Source organism: Thermobia domestica, unplaced genomic scaffold, assembly GCF_964235325.1.
Source record: "Thermobia domestica unplaced genomic scaffold, izTheDome1.hap1.1 HAP1_SCAFFOLD_1589, whole genome shotgun sequence".
Taxonomy (NCBI): domain Eukaryota; kingdom Metazoa; phylum Arthropoda; class Insecta; order Zygentoma; family Lepismatidae; genus Thermobia; species Thermobia domestica.
In genome coordinates, this window is record NW_027657299.1 from 1806 (window position 1) to 25215 (window position 23410).

The window sequence follows — 23410 nt, forward strand, 5'->3', positions numbered from 1 at the left end:
TGATTTAATTTCATAATTTTCTGTAGATTTTAACATTTTATTACCCAGCTTCTTAATACGAATGACAATCAAGCCTAAATATTTATTCCCTTTAACTTTATTTTTCTTTTTTATTTTGTGCCTTGTTTCATATTTGTTCTTACGTTAGCAATTAACGCACTTACCGTAGTTATGTATGAACAGGTTGTTTCTATATTTATTTTATTCCAAATAAATTAAATATATATACGGATTATTTTATGGTAGTTGATATTTTCTGTTGTTTCCTACGTGAATTGAGGAAACGCACGGACTTTCGCCTAATTCTTGTGCTACTTTCATATGTCTGTATCTGTCGAATGCTGTCGATCTGTCGAAATGTGTATTACTATCTGTCGATTCATCGAGTGAACTGAATTCGTTAACCATTTCACCAGGCGCGCATGCATTTTTTTTTTCTTCTAAGGGATCCAAGCTTCGGGGGGCAAGGTTCCAATACTACAAGCCACTATGTCTATATACTATTATTCTGCATTCGAAAACACGATAAATATTCCACTTACTTTTTCACAAAAACATGATACAGACAGAGTACAGATGAAGTGTAAGATCAGATTTATATTGATGATACATCAATATTTTCCCTGTTAATAACTACATTTAATGAGAAAGTCTGCAAATGTATGTTCACTTAGGAACTTTTGCGAGGAGTCCGCACCCGGTGGACACCCCGTGAGTACGCCTCTGCACTTGACTATACTTCGAATTATACTGCAAACAGTTGTATTTTAGTTTCCCCGTTTAGTTCATCGATATCATTAACACAAAGAAAATAGATGTTATAGATGCGTATTCTCAGTTCTCGCTTTATATCCGGACGTCTGCAAAAATCTACTCCTTTTCTTTCTTTCACGCATCCACCAAACTAACAATGATTTGTATTATAATATTTGCGCATAAAATGTATATCTCATACCTTCCATGTTCTCAAGTATTCATAGACAAAAACGGTTACTTTCTGCGAACAAATTGTCCAAACACAGTGCAAATGTCATCTATAGATTGTCCTGGTTCCGTCTGCGTGTACATAACAATGCGTCATAATCATACATTGCACATTAAGGATATCAATTAATCTTCCCAAATTCCTAGATATGCCTGGCAAAAGTTCCGCGTGTTGTAAGGATATTACATTTGTACTACCGACAAGGTGGTATCTTCCAACATTGAAGTTCAATAAACCCCAAATGTGTCGGATATAGTATTTGATTTCTTGTCTCATTGTTTGCGTCAGAGATGTCTTCTCAAGTTAGGATTTACGATACATACAGGATGAGTTGTATATATTGTTGCTGCCAGCTCTATATTAATCCCATATTTGTAAACGAATAAAAACAGTATTCTAATTATAACAATGTGCTCACAATTAATTTTATTCTTAATTGTTATACGTATTGTTGATTAAAAATGAAAATGTTGCTAAGTGAATTTTATTAATATTTTCTGTTGCGTGATATAGGAAGTGAGTGAAATATTGGAGGAATATAGTGTGCGTAGCAGATGATGTGCAGTGGCTTTGGATCGCCTGTGATAAGGTAAGGCATTTGCTATTTTAATTAACACATTTTATATACTGTAATCCTAATTATTTTTATGTGAATGTGCTTACTACTTGTGTATTCAGTGGGACCGATGTTTTAATATGTATGGTCAAGCAGTGTCGAGCCTGGTCAGTGTGTGGATAGGTGACCATTTTTTGTAAATCGATAACATTTAACTTTGTAAACACGGATGAAGTAGAAGTATATTTATTTTATTTTTTACCTCAAATATGTAGGACACTTCTCCTTTGTACATCAATTATTATTATTAGTTCAACTTGTTTACAAGTTAAATGAAAAGAATAGTCGTTATCGTGTGATGATTGTGCTCATTAGGCTAAAGAAGACTCGTGATAAGAAAGAAAAGAAGAACGGTGCTCAAGTTTCGTCACAGCATATTCTCAAAAATTTACAGGCAAAATTCAGTGTTCTGCATGAAAAGGCATATTTGTACGAAAAAAAAAAAAATTCTGCAGACGACAGAATTAAATAAAGTAATACACATGTATTTTAGAGTTACTGGTGTAAAATCATTACAAGTGCTTTGCCAGGTGGCCAATAAAAAGCACGAATACTATTTAAGGGAGCCAAAACAGGAGAAAGCTGGGGGCCTGAGCGATAGCAAGAATGTGCGTCCAAAGTGAACAGGAGCGAAGGCGACGCGGGTATACGTATAAGCAAGGGTAGTGGAAACCAGTTAGTTTTCGAGTTTCAATAGCACTTGTCATGCATCCATACTAGTAGCGCCCCGCTTGTAAACATTAAGTACACTATGCAAGAATACACCGCCGGTGGAAAATAGTACCTAATACAGTTATCTTTCATATATACTGACTTATTTTACAGTAGTAACCCAACACTAGTAAACGTAAAATAAAAGTGTATAACTTTATATTTAATTCTATCGCCTGGCTTAGTTTTTCACCTGTAAGATGTACTTATTTAGAGCAAGTTTCTTAACTAGCAAATTAAACCGAGAACCACAGCAACCATATATATATTCTTATGATGTACTTTTCTTTGAGTGGTGTTCTCTGTCTATTCAATAACATTTTCTCAGTTTAATGCTAGCAAAAAACAAAACAAAATCAAAGTGTTTCTATATAAATTTAGTTCACCGTGTTGTAATATCACATGGAATTGAAAAACGAATAGTCGAACCTCTGCTATCTCGATCAAACTTCTCAGGATGATATACTGACTTACCGCAGAAGTTCGACTGAATACGTTTCTCAGTTCCATGGGAGAACCTGGAGAAGCAAAAGCCTGCGCAACGGAAAATACTAAATAAACTTGTAGAGCAGGTCAAGATGTATCATCATGCCAAGTTTCATTCAGATCAGAGAAGTTTGGCTGCAGCCATTTTCATTACAAAGCACAAAATGGATGGTCCCTAACCTCGAGAATCTTCACAATTGTCGACGAGTTGAACTGCACTCATCTGATCAAAATCAAACTTAAAATGGCAGTTCACTTTCAACTGTTAAATAATATGATATGCAGGCTTCTGCTTTCCTAGTTACAGTCTATCCACTGTGGTATGCATATTAGTAGAAATGTGAGAGTGCATATTTATTAAAGATTTGCTTCAAAAAGCGATGAAAGACATAGGCATTCCCGCGGGCGGTGATAACAAGATGCCGGAAAACGAACAAGCAGAAAGAATATGGGCTGAAGAAGTGTAAACGACGACGCGGCGGCCCGTAAAGGTGTTGCCGTCCTATTAAATGAATAATATCAAAAGAAAGAAAAAAAAAGTAAAAAATTTCGCGCTCGTAATCAAGACAGAAAGCAACTAAAGGAAATCTTTGTTTTACGTCCCACGTTATGCCGCTTAGGCTAAAAGAGGCGCTGATTATGAGAAATGATTGAAATGGTGGTGGAATGAAGAAAGTGGGAGGAAACGGGAGAACCCCGCGGTAACCCACCGCACATAGTTTTTGTCCACCATAAAGTTAACTTGGCGGGGGCTCAAGACAGAAAGACGGTTGGAAAAACAAATAAACGATGTTCCATCCCGTAAAAATGTTGGCGACCTATGAAATCAATATTTTTTCTTAAAGAAAAAAAAAAGAATTAAAAAGAGAAAAAAAGGTCAAAATTTCGCGCTCGCTTCGCTCGCGATCAGCAGAGAAAAGAGGACGTGACGCACCCCTAAAAGTGTTGGCGACCGATTGAATAAATATTGTGGGTAAAAAAAAAAAAAAAAGTCAAAAATTTCGCGCTCGCTTCGCTCGCGATCAGCACAGAAAGAAGGACGTGACGCGCCCCTAAAGGTGTTGGCAACCGATTCAATACATATTGTCGGTAAAAAAAAAAAAAAAAAAAACGCTCGCTTCGCTCGCGATCGACATGAAAAAGGCAACGACGTGACGCCCCGTAAAATTGTCGGCGACCTATTCAATCAATATATTCGGTTGAAAAACAAAGTCAAAAGTTTCCCAATCGCTTCCCTGCCGATCGACATAAAAAAAAAGGCAACCCCTTCACCTCTCCTTATGCATTCATCAGTAAACATACAACCATAGATCACAATACCACTCACATCACCTATCAGTTCTCCACGTCCATCAAGATCCAATCATCGCCCTGGCCCTTTATGATGATACACAACATTACATGTTATTGTGTGCATTGCCCCGCGTTACAATACATGACCAAAAAAAAAAGAGAAAAAGAGCTGCACTGCCTTCAGTGTAGACATGTTCGTATTCGTAGAAAATGATTTTAGGTACACGATAGTACAGTAATCTATCTTCACATGCTTCAGATGTGAACGATACCTACACATGAAGAGGGCTCCCGAGGTTTCCTTTTCCAATAGGATGGAGCTCCACCACACTTGCAGAATGACGAGAAGTTATGTTAATAAATATATCCCAGAGTGTTTCGTAACTCGCCCTTGGTCCTAATGATGAAGCGTTCTTCAGATGGCCCCGATGTCTCCACACATGATACTATGCGACTTCTTTTCACGAGGCTCTCAAAGATCACGTTTGTGTCCTAACATTCTCTGCAGATATGACACAGCTGCGATAGCGGATCACAGAAGCCTTTCCTCTCCTTACAAGAGACGTGTTCATTCGAGCATGGGAGTAATTCGACTATCGATCAAATATCTCCCGTGTCACGATAGTAGTCACTTTCAATTCTTCTAACGAAGGTAAGAAAAAATGCTATACAAACTTCCTTTCGGTATATAAAGGATTAGGGGCCCAGAGAATATTTTCTTTCAAGAGGATACATTCTTTTTCGAACACCCTGTATATAGATCCTCTAATTATAACTGCAAACAAAATGTTGATTTTGCAATTGCTTCCATGAGAGAAAATTCTGTGCACTTTCTTTCTGAAGGGCCGGGCCTAAACGTTTTCCTTAATCATTAAATTTAGTAGTTATCTACAATTACATAGTTTTCCATTGTTCTCAAAATAAAGATTTTTCTCTATGAATTGTTGAATGTTGCTAGGGATATTGAAGTAATTCTTTTTAGTGTTTTTTTCTTTACAATAATGTACTGAACGCCTGCATTAAGGAAGTTCGTGTGTCCATCTTGCAAAATGTTTCGTCTTTTTTCATGCCCACTAAGATAAATATTCATTTTGCTCTTTTCTCCGTATGCAAACCACATTTCTTAAAGGCAACATTTTCATACAAATGTAGTACTAAAAACTTCTAATTGGCAACATCTGGGCTGCGAAGAGGAAAAAGAAAGAAATCTCGTACGTATTCGCGCGCAATTCGGAATTAGCCAATGAAAAGCACAAAAGCGGCCACCATCTCTCTCTCTTTCTTATTAACGGTTTTGTACTTTCTGCAGTTCTATCAGTGCTGCTAACCTCTTACTATATCATTGAATATGTATGTTATATATATATATATATATATATATATATATATATATATATATATATATATATATATATTTACAAAAAATCATACTACTACGGAATAATATTAAATGCCTGTAAACCCTCATTTCTGTTTGCACTTTCTGTTACACTACCTTCCCCGAACTTCTTTCAAGTTATTAAGTGCAGAACGGGGAGTTATACATATTTACTTGCGCTTTCACAATATCTGCACATTGTGTAATAATAGGAGACGTATAAAATAAAACTATATACTAATACGTATATATATATATATATATATATATATATATATATATATATATATATATATATATATATACAGTACACATTCCACTATCCGAGGCTTTCCTTTTCTTTTCTTGCTGACGATAAATTACGCTCTTAGAAATGTTGTCTGAAAACAATAAGAATATGTGCAAAAAATACAATCAGAGGTAGAGGTCTTTAACAGGAACTAAGCAAGGGAGTTGAAAAATTTTTTATGCATGTAAAAAATATAGACATGAACCAACTTGTGAAATAAAAAGACCAGAAAACTACTCTTTCTAAATTATGTGTAAACTTTTTACCGAAAACGAAAGTTGCACGAAAGACTTTTTGTCCCTTTTTTGGCCTCCGGTGCTTGGGGTCCCTGGTTCAATCCCAGCTCGTGCCGTGTGAACTTTGTCGTGCATAAAGACCGTGCTCATGGGTTTTCTCGGGTTTCTCCCGTTTCCTCCCACTTTCTTCATTCAGTACTCATCATCACCGTCTCCTTTAGCGTAACCGGTATAAGTATGCGACGTAAATCTAAAGATTTCATTTCATTTCCCTTTTCTGCTCATACTGCTGATTATGCGCGATTATGCCAACATCCAACTCCGCGGATAATCGTGCGATTACTGTATATACAACTAATACAGATACGTAATTACATTATCAGTTACAGTATCGGTTTTTATTTACTAATTTGCCTCACTTTATTTGCATCCCTGCAGTAAATAATTCTTATCGATAATAGTTAAAATGTATATTACATTTTAGTGCTTCACGACTGAATGATCATCTGCCTTACGTTATCTCGCAGCTGAAGAGGATGCTACACTGAAAACTACCTTGCGTTATAAAGGGTAAGTGAAACATATCTTAAAAATATCTTTCATACATTTCATTGTGTACATTAAAGAATGTAAGTTTGCCTTTTTCCTGTAATCAATACTTAATAAAGGATTTATTTTTATTTATTTATATACAATTTCATACGTGGTTCGTGATAGTAAACTCGATAGGACATAGTGGCACTATGAACATCCGAATCACTCATCATTCGAACATTCAAATATTTATTCGAATATTAGTATATTCCAAGTAATGTTAACGACGTTAATATGCTTGCCTTTATAGTTAATAATGTCAATTCTTACTTAAAACATACTTCCTTAACAGGACATTGAAGAAAAGGTAGTTGCCAACGGCCATACCATGCTGAATATACCGGTTCTCGTCCGATCACCGAAGTCAAGCAGCATCGGGCCTGGTCAGTACTTGGATGGGTGACCGCCTGGGAACACCAGGTGCTGTTGGCATCTCTTTTTCAAATTTCATTATCCTTCAAGTACGAAAATACTAGAAACATTAATTTTATAGTACTTTCAAGAGATAATTTATCAACATTATTTCATAGCGATTAATCGATATTCTAAGCGTTATACCCACTATTTCTTACACTAACAGCCTGTTTATTTGCACGGCACATTAAAATAACCTGATTTCCGATCCGTGTGCACCTACTACTATACTTAACACGGAATGTATTACCACTTTTTAAAAGTAAATTATTATGACTAAGTGTAGATCTCCGGCGAGTAAATGCCTTTCGTATACAAGCACGACACATCTCCGCTATGTGCTTTACTTTTTTACTAACAGCATATAGAAATTGGATTTCAAGGTGTTTCTACATAACAGAATGAAGCAAATTTCGTGATTTAACTCTTTCGAATAATGTGTTGGTCCTGACAAGGACCGTTTGAAATGAAAAATCTTGAAGAAGATTTTTACTTAGAGCTTGTGTACTTGGTAACAGCCTTCGTACCCTCACTTACAGCGTGCTTGGCAAGTTCACCAGGCAAAAGAAGGCGCACAGCTGTTTGGATTTCCCGGCTGGTGATAGTTGACCGCTTATTGTAATGGGCCAAACGAGAAGCTTCAGCAGCAATACGCTCGAAGATGTCATTAACAAAGCTGTTCATGATACTCATAGCTTTGCTAGATATGCCAGTGTCAGGATGCACTTGCTTCAAAACTTTGTAGATGTAAATGGCATAGCTCTCCTTCCTCCTCCTCTTCTTCTTCTTATCTCCCTTGGAGATATTCTTTTGGGCTTTACCAGCCTTCTTTGCAGCCTTTCCGCTAGTTTTTGGTGGCATGATGACTCACTCGTTCAGCAAAATTAGATGTGTCCGCTTTCACTTCACTTCACTTTTATCATGACAATTTCTTCGGTAATGAGTATCGAGCTCACGGTAGTGAGCTCCTGCCTCTTATTTGAAGTTGAGATTTTTGGTTGACGTTGCTATTGACGAAGATGAAATGTTTCGGATGCAACTGTCGCAATCCTACAGAATGTGAGTTGTAGATGATGATGAGAGATGAGGATGAAAACTATGAGGGGCGATGAACAGTTGTGGAGAAGAGGAAGTAGAAGAGGGTGCCATTGGTTAGTTTAAGGAGGGATCTAGAATTTGACTGGCGCTCTAAGTAACCTATCAGAATTAAGTAGGTGGCCCTAATAAGGGTATGGTCCTGTATGTATCTAATCAGAGTTTAATCTTGAGTTGAAGTAATGACATCTAGTATGTCACTTAAGATGGAGAGCTTAGTAAGAACATCAGGAGCTGCTTTGAGGGCAGGAAGTTTTTTCCGCACTGCTGATAGAATCTTGGAGAGATGAAGTTCACGAAAGATCTCTATTATCTCTTTGAGAGTATCACTAGTAGTGGCTGCTTTTTCGTCTTCAAGATTGTCAGTAGTCTCTGAACGGTTAGTAGCATCTGCTTTCTTGGCATACGTATCCTTGTAATTCACTGGTTTGAACACTGGTAAGGTTGAATCTGGTGATAAAGATGGAAAATCTTGAGGCTTAAAGGACGGTGGTTGAGAACTCTTCCGTGAAAGTATTTTATGAATGACAGGACATCTTTTGAAGTTAGCGGGGTGCCCCCCACCACAGTTTGAACACTTCACTTTATCATCTTGAGTTTTTCGAGAGCACTCATAGGTGAAATGATTGTCAGCACACTTAACACATCTTGGAGTTGCAGCACAGGATGTCTGTGTGTGACCCAAACGCTGGCAGCGATAGCATTGAATAAAGGATGGTGGATGATAATATTCAACTTTTATTTTATAGAATTCCAGATATTGTAAATTCAGTATAGATTTTACATCTGGCGTCTTTTTTAAGGTGACCAAGAACAGTGGGAGCAGCACACCTCCCCTGCCTTTCATTTGCTGAACTGAATATACTGGGTATTTTCGATTTAGTAAATCAGTCTTGATATTATCAATGGAAGCATCTACTGGCAGTTGGCGGATGACCACCTTAACTACAGTCTCTTTCCTTGTCATATCCAATGAATATTGCAGTTTGAAATCTTTGCAATAGGCTATTAACGCTTCATAGTCCGCTGCAGAGTGACATTTAAACTTAATGCGATCGGGATAGACCGCACAGTATGGAATTTCTTTGCAAACCAAGGACGCACCATGCGTTAGTTTGTATCCTTTATTAGTAGGATAGTCGTAAATAGTAAGAGATTTGATTTGTCTCTTGTCTTCAGGCTTGTTTGCAGTAACTGGAGTAGTTTGTTCCATATCTTCATCCCTTTGTTCAGAGGGAGGTATATCAGCCAGCTTCTTCTCGGATCGAGTCTCCGTATCATCTTCCATAGCAATAGGTGCAAAACTATTGTTTAAAGGAACTGAGTTCGTTATTTCTGGTTTAGGCCGAAACGTATGTTTGGCAGGTTGGAATGAATGTTCTAGTGGCCGTTTCCTAGATTCACTCATGGCCAAAAGCTCTGGAGTGGAGGTCTTGTTAGGCTGATTTGGACGGCCATAGATATCTTTATGATGTGCTGGAATATGCGGTCCTGAACAATAAGTACAATTATTGTAGATGTGATAGATATGTCGAGTATCTAATAATCTGGGATCCTCTGGAATATCTAGCTCAAATTCCTTGTGTAATCCCGATTGATCCTGAATAAGTACAATTCGTTTGGAACTTGCCATATCGTAAAAGTACAGGTCTTTTCGCTACGACGTCCCAACGATGAATAGATGTGTCCGCCGATTTATCGACTTCATTTAAATTACAGTACGTGTTTCAATTCGCGCCAACTGCCTTGCTTTTCATTTGATGCACTCGGGTGCACGCTTGAAGTAGTAACAAAACTGACTTGATTCATGGGAGGCCGCACTATAATAAGAGCTGAGTTTGACGGAGACAGACGTGTATACACTGTTCTCCAATGTCGGATAAAGCGAAAACCATACAAGACTTGCGTAACAAACAACATGATCTGCTACAGCGAAATAAAGAATATCTTCTTGAATTAGTCAAGCTCATATCCGGAAACTCTCCATTTCAAGAATGTTCGGGCTGCCAAGCTCCCAAACAGATACCGGGCCCATGTGACACTCACCAAAGAGCCCTCCCGAAGAATCTCAGTTCACGTTTTATCCCACTTCAAGTGGAAATGTTTGCCATTTCTTATGAGTTAAACAAGTTAACAGGTGAAGACTATGATAATAACATTGTCACTTCGTTTTTACGGAGCACCAGCAAGCACGACTCTGGCGCCTCTCAGGCTCACGTGAAACCCACTGAAGACGATCGGACGTTCAAGAAGCCAAAGCGTACAGCTAAACCAAGACCAGTAACACCTCCAACAGTTGAAATCGCCAACAGTTATACTCCATTAGTCACTCCTGATCCCCCAGAAACGTCAGGAATCGAAAATATGGACACTTCCTCTACATATTGTCAAAACGCTGCCAATCCGCCAGAGAAATTTAGGAATACGTCTTCTAGCAACATTCAGCGAATCATCAAATCCTTAACTATATACGACTACCCACACGAAAAGGGCTACACGTTATCACATGGAGCTAGTGCTGTATGTAAAGAGATACCCTCCTGCTCTGTTTACACCGATAGGATCAAATTCCAGTGCAACAATCAAGATGATTACAAGGCTCTAATAGAATTCTGCCAAGAATATAAATTACAATATGCTCTAGACTCTGTCAAAAAAGATAAAATGCTGAAAGTAGTCATCAGGCAACTGCCTATAGATGCTTCTGTCAAAAACATTAAGCAGGACCTGGAAAATAGAGGATATCCCACTGTTTCCGTACAGCAGATGAAAGGACGGGGAGGGGCCCCCTTTCCCCTCTTCCTTGTAACTCTGGAAAAGACTCCCAATACAAAGAGCATATTCACCCTGGAATACCTTGAATTTTATAAAATCAAGATCGAACCTTTTAAGGCAAAACCATATATTCAATGCTACCGATGCCAAAGACTCGGGCATACTCAATCGTCCTGCTTTGCACAGCCTCGCTGTGTCAAATGCGCAGAAAATCATCTAACATATGAATGTAAGCGCAAAACTCCCGATAATAACGTGAAATGTCCAAACTGCGGAGGTAACCATCCAGCTAACTATTCCAGATGTCCTACTATCTATCGAATACTATCTCGACAATCCAATCAAAAGCAGAAACCTACACCTCAAGACTTTCCCCCTCTCTCATCTGACTCTGCACCGGCACCTAATCCAAAGAAGACTTCACAACCATCGTATGCCGAAAAAAACTAGTGCAACGTTCAAGAAGTCAACAACAGAAAGATCGTCTTCCATTACTGAATCACCGGCAAACTGGAAAGAAATACTCAGCTTGTTTCAAGAACTGCAGCTACACAGATTACTACCGGCTCTCCAAAAAAGATACCAACAAATCAAGACGGCTCCAGACATCTTTAGCAAACTCATAATATTTTGTGAAATCTTGGAAGACCTCCAAGACTAACCGTATCACAAGCACCATACAGGACCACACCCTTATGAGGGCCAGCTCAGATCAGATCATTGGAAGAACAACCAGCCAATCCTCACTTACGGAGAACATAAATTAGCCAATCAACTTCTTCTCACTCAGAACTCAGAATTGCTTCCAGCGTCAACTCTCCATACAGCCTGCAGCCCCAGACGTTGTTGAATTTCTTCGCTAAAGCCAGCTTTTCAGGCAACATCCATATACTTCACAAGTCACCACAATTTCTCCAAGAGGCTAACTTCAACTACCTCACCAGTAGATCACAAATACCCGTAGTAATCAGCGACAGTTGCTGATTCGGCTGCCACACATGGGGACGCATCTCACATATTTCTTCATCACATATACGAGGCAGGGGCTTCCAGCCCGGAACTCAGTACCGATTAATTTGTCAAAGATAAACCTGGAAACCTGGAAACCTGGAGGCCGCAATTTTTCCTCTCATCTTATTACGAAAGAATATTGAACAATGTCTGGTCGCGGCAAAGGTGGAAAAGTCAAGGGAAAGAGCAAGTCCCGCTCCAGCAGGGCTGGCCTTCAATTCCCAGTAGGCAGAATCCATCGTCTTTTGCGAAAGGGTAACTATGCCGAACGAGTTGGTGCTGGCGCTCCCGTGTATTTGGCTGCAGTCATGGAATACCTGGCAGCTGAAGTTCTTGAGTTGGCAGGCAACGCTGCTCGTGACAACAAGAAGACTAGGATTATTCCACGTCATCTGCAGTTAGCTATCCGTAACGACGAGGAATTAAACAAGTTGTTGTCTGGAGTTACAATCGCTCAGGGTGGTGTTTTGCCCAACATTCAAGCTGTACTTCTGCCCAAGAAAACTGAGAAGAAGGCATAAATGTAAGACCTATATCTCATACAAATCGGCCCTTATGAGGGCCACAAACCCCTTTATAGAGGAGATTTACGATTGAAATGAATTGTTTTCGATATACAGACTCATCAAAAGTGTCTGAGATAGTTGCTTAGTGTCATTCGAAATTCTCGCTGCTATTCGATTAATTAGTATGTGTAGTCGTCGATCGTAATTGAAGCCCATAGGAAGTCACACTATCTTTAGAATACTCCAAACAGCGATGTGCTTAGTTCCCACTACATTATTAATTATAAGATCATTACCTTTTGTATTGTCGCTAGCTACATTTTTTTGATATTTGCGTACATCGGGCTCATATTACCCAGAGGACAGGACAGTCGAGCCCAGATTCTCAGCAATGGAAGAAAACCTCATACCACATATTCTCATGTACTTCATGCTAGACAAAGGAATTTCCAACATTCTTAAAGCACTCATGTTTCTCTCTTGCGTTGGCTTGGCTGAAATTACTCTGTTCAATATGTTCTCGACATTTATTATTGTTCATTACTATGCCCCAATGACATCATGAACAGAGCGGATCAAAAAACTTTCCTAAATTTCTTTTGCAACATAGTAATGACATTAAATGCACACTTAAGTACGATTTATTCTTTGCAAGGTCGATATTCATATTTGTGTGATATGTGTTATATGTATATGGTTTGTAATACGCAACTACTCTTATTCTCTGATCTCAGAACTCATTTGCTACTGTGCCCAACGAGCGAGCCTAGGTTTCTTGTAACTACTGCCTTTCTTTAGTAAATAATGTGAAGTATACAATGCATTAACCTACATCTCATATTTGTATTACTCTTTATTTTACTAACCCGCTACGAAGTGTCATTAATTTACATGTAAATCACAATAGACACTACCGCAAAAGAAAAAAATCGAACCCAAGACCACGTAAACAAGATAAAGGACAAGATTCAGGTTTCTAACGCATTATTCGCCCCTCACAGCACAGTATAGAAGTTGTATAAGCCTCTATACGTACATCCTACTGTCAGAACAGAAATTCCGACTTGCGTTTCGCATCTCTCATGCTCGCTACTTCCAACAAATCGCCAATTTCCAACCAGAACCCCTTCTCCAGCATTAATACTGCTACATATGAATACGTATACATGAACGTACATAATGTAAAAAAAAACGTATGATTTTCTCAAATTAATCTCTCTACGTCTGTAATTTTGTGTGCATCAAAAGGCTTTAATGTAGTTACACGAATTCTTATAATCTAACAGAAAATCGCACAAAGTAAATCTTTCCCTTTATATAAATTTGTTGGCTCTGAAAAGAGCCGTTTATGCCAATTTTATATCCAAAATAGGAGGAACCCCAACTTAACCTCCGAAACCGTACAGGGTTCTTCCTTGCCTCTTCAAGGCATACACAACATCCATAGCTGTCACTGTCTTCCTCTTGGCGTGTTCTGTGTATGTAACAGCATCTCTGATTACGTTCTCCAGGAATACTTTCAATACTCCTCGGGTCTCTTCATAAATGAGACCAGAGATACGCTTCACACCACCACGGCGAGCAAGACGCCTAATAGCGGGTTTGGTGATACCCTGGATGTTGTCACGAAGAACTTTACGGTGGCGCTTGGCACCTCCTTTGCCAAGACCCTTGCCTCCTTTTCCACGTCCTGTCATTTCGATATGTTACTGCTTCGCTCACCACACACGAGAAATACAAGCCCAAGCAGCCCAAGACTCGTGGTTTTGTTCCTTCGATCATGCAGGGAAAGCACGGAGGAAAAACACAAAACGTGTCTAAGCCAATGAGAACTGTCCTTTTCGACTGACTTTATCAAATGAGAAATAGCTTGATTTAACGGTTTTGCTCTTTATATAACTTGACTTCATTCAGCGCGCAATTATTTGAAACAAGTCGTGACAGTTGCAATGGCACGTACCAAGCAGACAGCTAGGAAATCTACTGGAGGCAAAGCTCCTCGAAAGCAGCTTGCCACCAAAGCTGCAAGAAAGAGTGCTCCAGCTACCGGTGGAGTGAAAAAGCCCCATCGTTACAGGCCTGGTACTGTGGCTCTCCGAGAAATTCGTCGTTACCAGAAGAGCACTGAATTGCTCATCCGCAAGCTGCCCTTCCAACGACTCGTCCGAGAAATTGCACAAGATTTCAAGACAGATCTTCGCTTCCAAAGCTCAGCTGTCATGGCTTTACAGGAGGCAAGTGAAGCTTACCTTGTAGGGCTTTTCGAAGACACCAACTTGTGTGCTATTCACGCAAAGAGAGTCACAATCATGCCTAAGGACATTCAGCTTGCTCGCCGCATCCGTGGGGAACGTGCTTAAGTTTGAAGTTCTGGCACTGAGTTCAAAAACGGTCCTTTTTAGGACCAATACACTACTTAGAGATGCTGTTATCCTAACAAGGATCTTGTCCATACTTGTTATCTTTTTTTTTTAAATTCTCACGCCGTATGTTGCATAGTTAATACATCTACCTTCGTTTTCCTCTCGTTTCGTATATCATCCTATCTTTCAAGTATATTCTTTAGTTTTCCCCTATGTTTACCGATTGATTATCTTCGTTTTATGTGGTCAAGGATTCGATTTTGCCATATGTTGCATAAGTTAACTTCGATTCAACCACTGTTTGCCCTTCTCAACGTTATTAATCTCATAGAACTCGCAGGCGAAATATGTACTTCTTCCAAGGTAGCAAAAGTAATATTTTCTCAGAGGTCGCTGCTGTTGAATGCAAACGTTAAACTAAACTTTCTTTAAGTGTCTGTTTGTACTTAACATCAGTTCAATTGTACACCTACATTTCTGCTGGTGTTACTATTTTTCTTTATAGCAATATTACGAATTATAAGACGGTATCCGTGGTTATTAGCGTGTTCCCTTTTCCTAACACTTTCTCATTACACCAGTATTTCCATCATTCATTAGGCGTAATCACCCGTCTCCTTTATCATAAAAATCATAATAGTACGACGTTAAATTGAAACAGTCTACTTCACTTTCACGAGTTGTAATAAGTTCGAACATTTCTTTCACCCCAGCCTTGAAAAGAGTTGATTTTAGTTTAGTGTCCCTTTCAGCAGCAAGGCTGTTTCAAACGTGGACCTACTTATTAACGTGCAATGCGAAACATTTGAGCTCCCACCGAGAATCGAACCCAGTCAGCCTGCAAAAGTTTTTCTAACAAATGCATTAAGTGCGTTTTCTGTACTGTTTCGCTACTTGAAGATAGGAACAAGGAAAAAGTAAGTGATCACAAATTGACATTACGTAATGTGTTCCCCATTTTTTTTCGAGTACACCATTCTTGACACCCGTGAAAGCTTTCTTTCCCCACCCTCAATTCCCCTCTGTTATAAAGCACTTACATCAAGAAGTGCTTCGGTTAAAAAGAAAACTCAAAGTCCCTTGCGTGTATACTATACATTGCTATGAATGAACATGTGATAATGATAGGAAAAGCACAATTTTACTCTTCTCAAAGTATTTGATGGCTCTAAAAGAGCCGTTTTAAAATGTCAGATGATTTACTGACACATTTACTTCTTCTTTGGTGCAGCCTTCTTAGCACTTTTCGGTTTTGCTGTAGCCTTCTTTGGCTTCGGGGCCTTTGGCTTCTTGGGAGTTTTGCCTTCTTCACTTTAGATGGTGATTTCTTAGGTTTGGGAGCAGCAGCCTTTTTCTTTTCACCAGTCTTCTTGGGACGTTTAGCTGCTGCTTTTTCGCAGGCTTCTTCTCCTTTGATGCTGATCGTTTCGCCTTGGTTGAAGATCCACCTTCAGGCTTCTCCTTCAGCGATGAAGCACTAAGCTTAAACGATCCAGATGCACCTTTTCCCTTGGTCTGAACCAAAGACCCAGAAGCAACTGCACTTCTCAAGTATTTCTTGATAAATGGAGCAAGCTTCTCGGCATCCACTTTGTAGTTCTGAGAGATGTATTTCTTAATAGCTTGCAGTGAACTTCCTCCCCTTTCCTTCAAATTCTTGATGGCGTTGTTCACCATTTCTGATGTTCTTGGATGAGAAGGTGTTGTTTTTGGTTTCTTAGGCTTTGCAGACTTCTTAGGAGAAGCCTGTGCCGGGGCTGCAGGTGCTGATGCCGTATCTGCCATTGCTTTCTGCAATAAACTCAACGATACTGAAGAATGAAATTTTCGCTGGCAGGCAGCGTTGAGTTTGGTTACGGAGCGCGGACCGGATAGAAAGCACTTGCTGAGGCGGGCTGAGGTAAACAGAAGTTCGTAGTTGCCACAACGATAAGTGTGTTTCCTTCTATTTTGATAAACGATTTTTTTTCAGGTATTCAATGAATGCACCAGATCCTATTCTTCCTTACTGGCTAGAAGAAACTTTATTCCACATAACTCAAAAGGCATTTGTTTTTATTCGCTTTTCTATTTTATGTTTCAGTCATTGCTAAGTCGGTCACACTACTTTTTCACCCTCCTTGTGCTTATAATTTTCATAATTTAACATGGAAATACTTATCAATAAATAATTATATTACCATGGTAATTAACTTCAATCCTTCCTGTGATTATACGCAAAGTACCATCTTCGTACTGCTTACTATAGTTCAATGAAGGGAATCTATAAAGTAACGCGTGTCGCACACATCTGCCTTGCAAACTCCCTGGCCTACTTCCAATGTATAGACTTTTATTTCAAATCCTGATTTAATTTCATAATTTTCTGTAGATTTTAACATTTTATTACCCAGCTTCTTAATACGAATGACAATCAAGCCTAAATATTTATTCCCTTTAACTTTATTTTTCTTTTTTATTTTGTGCCTTGTTTCATATTTGTTCTTACGTTAGCAATTAACGCACTTACCGTAGTTATGTATGAACAGGTTGTTTCTATATTTATTTTATTCCAAATAAATTAAATATATATACGGATTATTTTATGGTAGTTGATATTTTCTGTTGTTTCCTACGTGAATTGAGGAAACGCACGGACTTTCGCCTAATTCTTGTGCTACTTTCATATGTCTGTATCTGTCGAATGCTGTCGATCTGTCGAAATGTGTATTACTATCTGTCGATTCATCGAGTGAACTGAATTCGTTAACCATTTCACCAGGCGCGCATGCATTTTTTTTTTCTTCTAAGGGATCCAAGCTTCGGGGGGCAAGGTTCCAATACTACAAGCCACTATGTCTATATACTATTATTCTGCATTCGAAAACACGATAAATATTCCACTTACTTTTTCACAAAAACATGATACAGACAGAGTACAGATGAAGTGTAAGATCAGATTTATATTGATGATACATCAATATTTTCCCTGTTAATAACTACATTTAATGAGAAAGTCTGCAAATGTATGTTCACTTAGGAACTTTTGCGAGGAGTCCGCACCCGGTGGACACCCCGTGAGTACGCCTCTGCACTTGACTATACTTCGAATTATACTGCAAACAGTTGTATTTTAGTTTCCCCGTTTAGTTCATCGATATCATTAACACAAAGAAAATAGATGTTATAGATGCGTATTCTCAGTTCTCGCTTTATATCCGGACGTCTGCAAAAATCTACTCCTTTTCTTTCTTTCACGCATCCACCAAACTAACAATGATTTGTATTATAATATTTGCGCATAAAATGTATATCTCATACCTTCCATGTTCTCAAGTATTCATAGACAAAAACGGTTACTTTCTGCGAACAAATTGTCCAAACACAGTGCAAATGTCATCTATAGATTGTCCTGGTTCCGTCTGCGTGTACATAACAATGCGTCATAATCATACATTGCACATTAAGGATATCAATTAATCTTCCAAAATTCCTAGATATGCCTGGCAAAAGTTCCGCGTGTTGTAAGGATATTACATTTGTACTACCGACAAGGTGGTATCTTCCAACATTGAAGTTCAATAAACCCCAAATGTGTCGGATATAGTATTTGATTTCTTGTCTCATTGTTTGCGTCAGAGATGTCTTCTCAAGTTAGGATTTACGATACATACAGGATGAGTTGTATATATTGTTGCTGCCAGCTCTATATTAATCCCATATTTGTAAACGAATAAAAACAGTATTCTAATTATAACAATGTGCTCACAATTAATTTTATTCTTAATTGTTATACGTATTGTTGATTAAAAATGAAAATGTTGCTAAGTGAATTTTATTAATATTTTCTGTTGCGTGATATAGGAAGTGAGTGAAATATTGGAGGAATATAGTGTGCGTAGCAGATGATGTGCAGTGGCTTTGGATCGCCTGTGATAAGGTAAGGCATTTGCTATTTTAATTAACACATTTTATATACTGTAATCCTAATTATTTTTATGTGAATGTGCTTACTACTTGTGTATTCAGTGGGACCGATGTTTTAATATGTATGGTCAAGCAGTGTCGAGCCTGGTCAGTGTGTGGATAGGTTGACCATTTTTGTAAATCGATAACATTTAACTTTGTAAACACGGATGAAGTAGAAGTATATTTATTTTATTTTTTACCTCAAATATGTAGGACACTTCTCCTTTGTACATCAATTATTATTATTAGTTCAACTTGTTTACAAGTTAAATGAAAAGAATAGTCGTTATCGTGTGATGATTGTGCTCATTAGGCTAAAGAAGACTCGTGATAAGAAAGAAAAGAAGAACGGTGCTCAAGTTTCGTCACAGCATATTCTCAAAAATTTACAGGCAAAATTCAGTGTTCTGCATGAAAAGGCATATTTGTACGAAAAAAAAAAAATTCTGCAGACGACAGAATTAAATAAAGTAATACACATGTATTTTAGAGTTACTGGTGTAAAATCATTACAAGTGCTTTGCCAGGTGGCCAATAAAAAGCACGAATACTATTTAAGGGAGCCAAAACAGGAGAAAGCTGGGGGCCTGAGCGATAGCAAGAATGTGCGTCCAAAGTGAACAGGAGCGAAGGCGACGCGGGTATACGTATAAGCAAGGGTAGTGGAAACCAGTTAGTTTTCGAGTTTCAATAGCACTTGTCATGCATCCATACTAGTAGCGCCCCGCTTGTAAACATTAAGTACACTATGCAAGAATACACCGCCGGTGGAAAATAGTACCTAATACAGTTATCTTTCATATATACTGACTTATTTTACAGTAGTAACCCAACACTAGTAAACGTAAAATAAAAGTGTATAACTTTATATTTAATTCTATCGCCTGGCTTAGTTTTTCACCTGTAAGATGTACTTATTTAGAGCAAGTTTCTTAACTAGCAAATTAAACCGAGAACCACAGCAACCATATATATATTCTTATGATGTACTTTTCTTTGAGTGGTGTTCTCTGTCTATTCAATAACATTTTCTCAGTTTAATGCTAGCAAAAAACAAAACAAAATCAAAGTGTTTCTATATAAATTTAGTTCACCGTGTTGTAATATCACATGGAATTGAAAAACGAATAGTCGAACCTCTGCTATCTCGATCAAACTTCTCAGGATGATATACTGACTTACCGCAGAAGTTCGACTGAATACGTTTCTCAGTTCCATGGGAGAACCTGGAGAAGCAAAAGCCTGCGCAACGGAAAGAAAATACTAAATAAACTTGTAGAGCAGGTCAAGATGTATCATCATGCCAAGTTTCATTCAGATCAGAGAAGTTTGGCTGCAGCCATTTTCATTACAAAGCACAAAATGGATGGTCCCTAACCTCGAGAATCTTCACAATTGTCGACGAGTTGAACTGCACTCATCTGATCAAAATCAAACTTAAAATGGCAGTTCACTTTCAACTGTTAAATAATATGATATGCAGGCTTCTGCTTTCCTAGTTACAGTCTATCCACTGTGGTATGCATATTAGTAGAAATGTGAGAGTGCATATTTATTAAAGATTTGCTTCAAAAAGCGATGAAAGACATAGGCATTCCCGCGGGCGGTGATAACAAGATGCCGGAAAACGAACAAGCAGAAAGAATATGGGCTGAAGAAGTGTAAACGACGACGCGGCGGCCCGTAAAGGTGTTGCCGTCCTATTAAATGAATAATATCAAAAGAAAGAAAAAAAAAGTAAAAAATTTCGCGCTCGTAATCAAGACAGAAAGCAACTAAAGGAAATCTTTGTTTTACGTCCCACGTTATGCCGCTTAGGCTAAAAGAGGCGCTGATTATGAGAAATGATTGAAATGGTGGTGGAATGAAGAAAGTGGGAGGAAACGGGAGAACCCCGCGGTAACCCACCGCACATAGTTTTTGTCCACCATAAAGTTAACTTGGCGGGGGCTCAAGACAGAAAGACGGTTGGAAAAACAAATAAACGATGTTCCATCCCGTAAAAATGTTGGCGACCTATGAAATCAATATTTTTTCTTAAAGAAAAAAAAAAGAATTAAAAAGAGAAAAAAAGGTCAAAATTTCGCGCTCGCTTCGCTCGCGATCAGCAGAGAAAAGAGGACGTGACGCACCCCTAAAAGTGTTGGCGACCGATTGAATAAATATTGTGGGTAAAAAAAAAAAAAAAAAGTCAAAAATTTCGCGCTCGCTTCGCTCGCGATCAGCACAGAAAGAAGGACGTGACGCGCCCCTAAAGGTGTTGGCAACCGATTCAATACATATTGTCGGTAAAAAAAAAAAAAAAAAAAACGCTCGCTTCGCTCGCGATCGACATGAAAAAGGCAACGACGTGACGCCCCGTAAAATTGTCGGCGACCTATTCAATCAATATATTCGGTTGAAAAACAAAGTCAAAAGTTTCCCAATCGCTTCCCTGCCGATCGACATAAAAAAAAAGGCAACCCCTTCACCTCTCCTTATGCATTCATCAGTAAACATACAACCATAGATCACAATACCACTCACATCACCTATCAGTTCTCCACGTCCATCAAGATCCAATCATCGCCCTGGCCCTTTATGATGATACACAACATTACATGTTATTGTGTGCATTGCCCCGCGTTACAATACATGACCAAAAAAAAAAGAGAAAAAGAGCTGCACTGCCTTCAGTGTAGACATGTTCGTATTCGTAGAAAATGATTTTAGGTACACGATAGTACAGTAATCTATCTTCACATGCTTCAGATGTGAACGATACCTACACATGAAGAGGGCTCCCGAGGTTTCCTTTTCCAATAGGATGGAGCTCCACCACACTTGCAGAATGACGAGAAGTTATGTTAATAAATATATCCCAGAGTGTTTCGTAACTCGCCCTTGGTCCTAATGATGAAGCGTTCTTCAGATGGCCCCGATGTCTCCACACATGATACTATGCGACTTCTTTTCACGAGGCTCTCAAAGATCACGTTTGTGTCCTAACATTCTCTGCAGATATGACACAGCTGCGATAGCGGATCACAGAAGCCTTTCCTCTCCTTACAAGAGACGTGTTCATTCGAGCATGGGAGTAATTCGACTATCGATCAAATATCTCCCGTGTCACGATAGTAGTCACTTTCAATTCTTCTAACGAAGGTAAGAAAAAATGCTATACAAACTTCCTTTCGGTATATAAAGGATTAGGGGCCCAGAGAATATTTTCTTTCAAGAGGATACATTCTTTTTCGAACACCCTGTATATAGATCCTCTAATTATAACTGCAAACAAAATGTTGATTTTGCAATTGCTTCCATGAGAGAAAATTCTGTGCACTTTCTTTCTGAAGGGCCGGGCCTAAACGTTTTCCTTAATCATTAAATTTAGTAGTTATCTACAATTACATAGTTTTCCATTGTTCTCAAAATAAAGATTTTTCTCTATGAATTGTTGAATGTTGCTAGGGATATTGAAGTAATTCTTTTTAGTGTTTTTTTCTTTACAATAATGTACTGAACGCCTGCATTAAGGAAGTTCGTGTGTCCATCTTGCAAAATGTTTCGTCTTTTTTCATGCCCACTAAGATAAATATTCATTTTGCTCTTTTCTCCGTATGCAAACCACATTTCTTAAAGGCAACATTTTCATACAAATGTAGTACTAAAAACTTCTAATTGGCAACATCTGGGCTGCGAAGAGGAAAAAGAAAGAAATCTCGTACGTATTCGCGCGCAATTCGGAATTAGCCAATGAAAAGCACAAAAGCGGCCACCATCTCTCTCTCTTTCTTATTAACGGTTTTGTACTTTCTGCAGTTCTATCAGTGCTGCTAACCTCTTACTATATCATTGAATATGTATGTTTATATATATATATATATATATATATATATATATATATATATATATATATATATATATATATATATATATATATTTTACAAAAAATCATACTACTACGGAATAATATTAAATGCCTGTAAACCCTCATTTCTGTTTGCACTTTCTGTTACACTACCTTCCCCGAACTTCTTTCAAGTTATTAAGTGCAGAACGGGGAGTTATACATATTTACTTGCGCTTTCACAATATCTGCACATTGTGTAATAATAGGAGACGTATAAAATAAAACTATATACTAATACGTATATATATATATATATATATATATATATATATATATATATATATATATATATATATATATATATATATATATATATACAGTACACATTCCACTATCCGAGGCTTTCCTTTTCTTTTCTTGCTGACGATAAATTACGCTCTTAGAAATGTTGTCTGAAAACAATAAGAATATGTGCAAAAAATACAATCAGAGGTAGAGGTCTTTAACAGGAACTAAGCAAGGGAGTTGAAAAATTTTTTATGCATGTAAAAAATATAGACATGAACCAACTTGTGAAATAAAAAGACCAGAAAACTACTCTTTCTAAATTATGTGTAAACTTTTTACCGAAAACGAAAGTTGCACGAAAGACTTTTTGTCCCTTTTTTGGCCTCCGGTGCTTGGGGTCCCTGGTTCAATCCCAGCTCGTGCCGTGTGAACTTTGTCGTGCATAAAGACCGTGCTCATGGGTTTTCTCGGGTTTCTCCCGTTTCCTCCCACTTTCTTCATTCAGTACTCATCATCACCGTCTCCTTTAGCGTAACCGGTATAAGTATGCGACGTAAATCTAAAGATTTCATTTCATTTCCCTTTTCTGC

The 23410-nt window shown here is 38.2% G+C and overlaps 1 non-coding gene across 1 annotated transcript; it reads left to right on the forward strand.

Moving 5' to 3' along the window:
* The first annotated feature begins 6901 nt into the window (after positions 1 to 6901).
* Positions 6902 to 7020, forward strand: LOC145677910 (5S ribosomal RNA). The gene has a single exon (XR_014130086.1). It is a non-coding gene; the product is annotated as a 5S ribosomal RNA (ribosomal RNA).
* Positions 7021 to 23410: the final 16390 nt, after the last annotated feature.